Source organism: Empidonax traillii, unplaced genomic scaffold (assembly GCF_003031625.1).
Source record: "Empidonax traillii isolate 1590-97213 ecotype Southwest subspecies unplaced genomic scaffold, ASM303162v1 scaffold1357:size123588, whole genome shotgun sequence".
NCBI classification, from domain to species: domain Eukaryota; kingdom Metazoa; phylum Chordata; class Aves; order Passeriformes; family Tyrannidae; genus Empidonax; species Empidonax traillii.
Window position 1 is genome coordinate 57,808 of NW_020956550.1, and position 6,847 is coordinate 64,654.

The following is a 6,847-nucleotide window of genomic DNA, read 5'->3' on the forward strand; positions in this document are numbered from 1 at the left end:
TTTATGATGTAATCTTATGCTCTAAACTGTATAAAAGAACTGTACTGATTGTACAAGAGAGAGTTCTTTGTCCAGGGCGACCTGGGAACTCTCCAACGCGTTGCATTCAAATACCTCCTGCTTTAAAGAAACAAATCTTTATCTCTAAAGCAGTCTCTCTGTGCTTTTTTGGGGCAAAATTTAGCTTCAATTGGTGACTGCGGCAGGACACCCTCTCTGTCTCCTGGGGCTGTGGCCCGGGGGGCCAGGGACTCTCTGGGCCCTCCCGATGGATCTTTTGTCAGTAAAGAGACTCTCAGACCCCTCGGACCTACACGCAACGGTGGACAAGATCTCCTGCTTCAAATTAAGAGGTATTTTATTTGATATATTTTTAAACCTGAGAGCGCTCTGTTAAAAGATGGGGGTGAGACGTCACTGCCCGGGGAAAGCCAAGGGGACGCCCTGGCATTAATCCCTACTGGGTTAGAGGCCCAGGTATAGAGGAGAGCGGGTTAGAGTCCTGCCAAAGCTGGGTTAGAGGCCCAGGAATAAAAAAAGGCTGGTTAAAATTCTACTGAAACTGTATCTTATGTGACTGGCTTTGTCTTGTGTGTTCATAACATGTTTAAAGTCGTGCTTTAAGAGTTAAAAAGAAAAGGGAAGAGTTTTCTGACTAAAGACATTCTCTAACTAATCTAGGATTGTTTCCAAGGTTTGGGAATGTTTCCAACCAAAGTCCGGAAACGTTTCCAACAATTACTCTTGTGAAAAGGTTTTTGGAATGCGAAGAATTTCTTGCTAACATGTTGTTTGAAATTTAAAGGTATAGAGAAAAAGTTCTGTTTACTGTTTGTAAAGGGTTTTACAAAGGTGCATTTCATAATATGTCTTACAATTTTATATGGGAAATGATAATGCACGAAATTTTGTATAGGTGAAAAACTGCGCACTTGGGTCTTGAGATAAAATTTGTCCTTGCTCACTTTGTAACTCGGTGTAATAACTGCAGGATAAAGCAAATCAAGATCTGGCGGAAACCAACACTCATAAGCAAGTATTTATAACATTTTGGCTGTAGCAAACCATATATCTTCTAACTCACAGCAGTGTCCTGTGGTAAACGTAAACTGAATACTCGGCAGCAAAGCAATATCTCACAGTCTGCAAGCGACATCTCACGACCTCACTTGGTAAAGCAGTCTGCATAAATACAAACCGAAAGGTAGGAACGTTTTATCTAAGGTATGCAAGTGTGATTGAGGGTGACTGAGACGTAGCATCTCTACGAAGCAAGAGGGAGTCCTAATCTGCGGTTCCTGTCCTTCACAAGAAGTCAGGCCAGAGACGGACGAAGCGATTGAGAATTGTGTGCATGACATATTAACACAAAGAAAGACCTGGTTAGAAATAGAGGGATAAATCCAGAAAATAATAGTGGGAGGCCAACAAAGTAAAGATATAAACATGAAAACCCCCTTAGGGTGTGTTCTGAAGCATTGGAAAGACTTAGGGGGAATTCCAGGGGGAAACATAAGTAAGAAAACACTCCTAAAATATTGTACACAATGGTGACCTTTGTATAAATTAGATGAGGATGAAAAGTGGCCACCCGAGGGAACAATTAATTATAACACACTTTTATATGTCATTAGAACAAGACAGATCCAAGACCGATTACAGCCCCCAAAGATCAGAAAATAGTTGGGAAGGAAGTAGCCCATCAAAATCAGAAAGTTGCGGAAGGGAGAGTGACTCACAGAGACTGAGTAGTCCGCAAGACTTAGGAAGTTACAGAGAAAAAAGCAGTCCACTCAGGTCGGAGATTGATAGGGAAGAAAGCAGCCCGTCACGACTAGAGCTGGAGGGTCGTGGGGAAAAGAAAAGCCCGCCCAAACTAGAAGGTAGCCAGAGTAGAAATTGTAGTACACCGTGAGATATAAGCAGCTCACGATGGTCAGGCATCTGCGAAATAGAAAGCAATATGCCAAAAACTGGGAATTATGAAAATGAAAGTAGCCCGCCGAGGTCAGGGAGCACCAGAAAGGAGAGTGGTTTCCCCGAGTTAAAATACAGTGAAGAAAATAACGATGTAGTAAACCCGGGAGAAAAAACAAACAACTCACAGAAGTTAAATATAGTCATTCAGATAGAAAATAGGAGAAATATGCAAGAAGAAGAAAACGAAGAAAGTAGTGTCTCGGGGCAGGCTGAGCGTCGTCAGCGTCTCATCCAAATACAGAAGGAGAGGCGACTGGACTGCGTAAACCATGCCAGGGGGTTAATAAAGGATGACTTGGCAGATGGTTTGGAAAGTGAGAGTGAGGAACGAAAACGGGGAAAGAGAAAAGAAAAGAGAAAGAACAGAACAGATACCGAAACCCAGGAAGAAGATCCCGGGGAGGGGACCAGTTATTCATATTACACTAGATCTGCAGCACGGAAAGAAGCAAAAGAGAGAGACGAAGGGAGTTATACGATAGCTCCCCTTAGAAGAATAATGCCTATTGCAGGGGAACAAGCACAAATAAAAGTACCATTTACAACAAGTGATTTAAATAGCTGGAGAGAAGAAGCAAGAAACTTCAGAAAGAATCCAGAGGGAGTAGCTAGGAGGTTTGAATTATTGGCAAAGAACCAAGATATTGATTGGGAAGACATAGGGGTAATGTTGTCAGAATTAACAGAAACAAAGAAGGAACTCGTATTGAAGACAGGAAGGGAGCATGCTGCATTATTACCTGAAAGAGTAGATATAATATTTCCCAATCAAAACCCAGAGTGAGATCCAAATAATCCAGTTCAATATGGGCGGCTGGTGCAATATAGGAAGCTAACAGCAATAAGTCTGCGAAATGCAATACCTAAGGCCATCAATTGGGCAATGCTATATGACGTCAGACAGGGAAAAGATGAAACCCCTTCAGAATTTTTAGATAGACTTAGGGCAGCTATGAAACAGTACACACCCCTAGACCCAGCATCAGAGGAAGGAAAACAACAGTTATTAGGACTAGTGATGGGATAATGCACCCCAGACATCAGAAAGAAACTACAAAAACTAGAACATCCAGCAAACAAAAGTTTAGAAACACTAATGAATGAGGCCTGGAAAGTTTATAATAACAGAGATAAGAAAGAAAAGAAAAAGGAAGATAAGAGACTTGCTCGGGTAGTAGCAGTAGCTGTAGCAAACCAGAATGCAAAGTTCTCAGAACCAAATGCCAGAGGCAAAGGTAGGGGCTACTCAGCAAGAGGGAGAGGAAGAGGGGGATTTCAGCCCCATCCACCCAGGATAGGATCAAATCAATGTTCCAATTGCTTGCAGATAGGACACTGGAAACGAGAATTTCCTCAACTAAGGGAAAGACCTAAAGTACTACCATTGCACATCAGAACAGTAAATGAGGGGGACCAGTGAGTCGTTCCCTAGCAGACCCACTGGTTAAAATGGAACTAGGGGGAGGTGAAAAGGAACTAGACTTTCTAATTGATACGGGAGCAACATTTTCGGTTTTAAATCAAGAGCTAGTACCCAGAAGTAATGAATTTGTACAGGTTGTGGGAGCAACGGGTCAACCAGAAAAAGCCTACTTCTTAAAACCCATTAAATACAAAATTGGAAAACAAATGGAAATCCATCAATTTTTGTATCTACCAAATTCTCCAAAGCCTTTACTAGGTAGAGATTTATTGGAAAACCTAGGGCCTGTAATAAAATTCAATAAGGATAAACTTGAATTTCAGGTAAATGATGAACAATTAATATTAGCTTTAAGTTTAACAATCAGCTGCATAGAACCAAAACCTGAAAGTCATAACATTGAACGCATTATGAGCGAAGTGTATCCGTTGGTGTGGGCCACTGATGTACCTGGGAGGTCAAAATGGGCAACTCCTATTACCATTGAATTGCTACCAGGAACAAAACCGGTAGTAAAGAAACAATACCCGCTGAGGTTAGAAGACAGAAAGGGAATTGAACCAATAATAGAAAAATTTTTAGAACTAGGATTATTGGTAGAGTGTGAATCAGATTTCAATACACCAATCCTACCTGTTAAGAAACCAAATGGGGCATACAGATTAGTCCAGGACTTAAGAGCAGTAAATGAAATTACAAAGACCTTACATCCAGTAGTAGCAAATCCATATACTCTTCTAACCAAACTGAAGGAAACCTTAAAATGGTTCACAGTATTGGACTTAAAAGATGCATTCTTTTGCCTAACCTTAGCTCTAGCAAGCCAGAAAATTTTTGCTTTTGAGTGGGAATCTGCCAAAACAGGGAGAAAGACTCAATTAGCTTGGACTGTGTTACCTCAAGGTTACAAAAATAGTCCCACAATTTTCGGAAACCAATTGGCCAAAGAATTAGAACAATGAGAAAGGCCACAGGGAAATGGTACCCTTCTACAATATGTGGATGATTTATTGATAGCAACTGAGACAGAAGAAGAGTGCATTAAATGGACTATTTCCCTGCTAAACTTCTTGGGTTTAAGTGGATATCGAGTCTCTCTACAGAAGGCACAATTGGTACAAGAAAAGGTGGTATACCTGGGATATGAAATCTCCAAAGGACAACGATCCCTAGGAACAGCGAGAAAAGAAGCCATATGCCAAATGCCCAGACCAGAGACGGTGAGAGATCTACGTGCCTTTCTAGGAATGACAGGTTGGTGCTGGTTATGGATTTATCAATACAGGATACTTGCCAAACCACTGTACAATTTACTGAAAGAAACTACGAGTACCCTAGTCTGAACTCCCGAGGCAGAGGGAGCTTTTAAGACACTGAAACAAGAACTCATGAGAGCCCCAGCTTTGGGTCTTCCAGATATAACCAAACCGTTTTGGCTATTCTCTCACGAGCAGCAAGGGATGGCTCTAGGAGTGTTGGCACAGCAGTTGGGACCACACAAAAGAGCTGTAGCTTATTTCTCCAGACAATTGGATGAAGTAAGCAAAGGCTGACCTGGTTGTCTAAAAGCAGTGGCCGCAGTAATCATAAACATAGAAGAGGCCAGAAAGCTTACGTTAGGCCAGAAAATGACTGTGTTGGTGTCTCATACTGTCTCAGCAGTGCTAGAACAAAAGAGTAACCATTGGTTATCACCTTCAAGATTCCTAAAATATCAAGCCATCCTAGCTGAATCAGATGATATAACCATTAAAGTGACTAATGTTGTGAACCCAGCCTCATTTCTAAAGAGTCCCGGCGGAACCCATCGAACACGATTGCCTGGAAACGATCGAAGCGGTTTATTCCAGTCACCCTGATCTCAAGGAAGAGCCGTTTGAAGATGCAGACAACTGGTTCTCAGATGGCAGCAGCTTCATGAAGCAAGGAATAAGAATGGCAAGCTATGCAGTAACCACAACGGAGGAGGTAATCGAATCAAATCCCTTACCTGCAGGGACTTCAGCCCAGAAGGCAGAACTAATAACTCTTACCCAAGCCCTGGAATTAGCAGAAGGCATGCAAATTAACATCTGGACTGATTCTAAATATGCCTTCTCTGTAGTACATGCTCATGGAACAATCTGGAAAGAAAGGGGGCTACTAACTGCCCAAGGGAAAACAGTCAAACATGCAGAAGAAATCCTAAGATTGCTAGAAGCGGTCCAACTCCCAGAACAAGTGGCCATAATGCATTGTAGGGAACACCTGAAAGGCAACACAGTTCCGGAGGTAGGGAATAGAAAAGCAGATGCAGAAGCTAAATTAGCTGCTGCAAGAACCAAAGAAATAAAACAACTCTAATACCAGGAGAATTAGATACAAATTTTCAACCAAATTATCAAGAATCAGATCAAAAATGGATTAAAAAGAACAAAGGCAAATTATTAGATAATGGATGGAATCAATTAGAAACAGGTCAACTAACAATACCAGGAAAATTGATGTAGCAATTTGTTAAGACAGAACATGAAAAGACCCATTGGGGCTTAGACCCACTTTATCAATATTTACAAACCCGAATAGCAGGACCAAAACTCTTTACCACAGTAAAATACGTTACATCACAATGCGAGCAATACCTGAAGAATAACCCAAATACTAAAACCAAGGTACATCAAAGAGCCATAAATCGAGGTAAATTCCCAGGTGAAGTATGGTAAATTTATTTCTCTGAACTCCCAAGAAAAGGGGGGTTTTGATACCTACTAATAGTAACTGATACATTTTCTGGGTGGCCTGAAGCATTCCCTTGCAGAACAAATAAAGAAAGAGAAGTAACCAAAGTAGAACAAGTAGACCAGCATCACTAGTGGGATATCTTTACAGGGTATTCCCCAACAGCAACACAGGTATTCCATTACCTGGTGCACCCAATACTAATTATAACCATAGCTATGCTTTTACTAACTCTCACAAACATATACCTATGGTGAAAACACAAATCCTTAGTGACAAAGACCCAAATGATTTGGGCAATGGTACAGTCGTACCAACACCCCCTGGAATTACAACTTGACGAAAGAATTCGTAAATTATAAGAAAAGGGGGGAAATGAAGCCACTCAATTGAGGCAGTCTTTGAGGCAGTCTTTGAGAAACAAAAGGTTAACTCAAACACAAAATTGTGAAAGTAGTTCCAAAACCCTCGCATTAGGAAACCACAGAAGTAATAAATTGTCTGAGGAACAGAACATGTTGACAAGATAGAACATTTAAAACATAAAACAAAGAGATAGCAACATCAGCGAATCTTAGAACAAGCCAAAAGTCAACCTGACCCTACCACACTTGCCAACTATCCAAATTAGGGAAAGATTTCAGGACAGTTCAAAAGTTTACAATGAGGAAGACCTGCGAACGACCACTGCCCATGATGAAGACTACAGGAACTCCCACCTCTAAA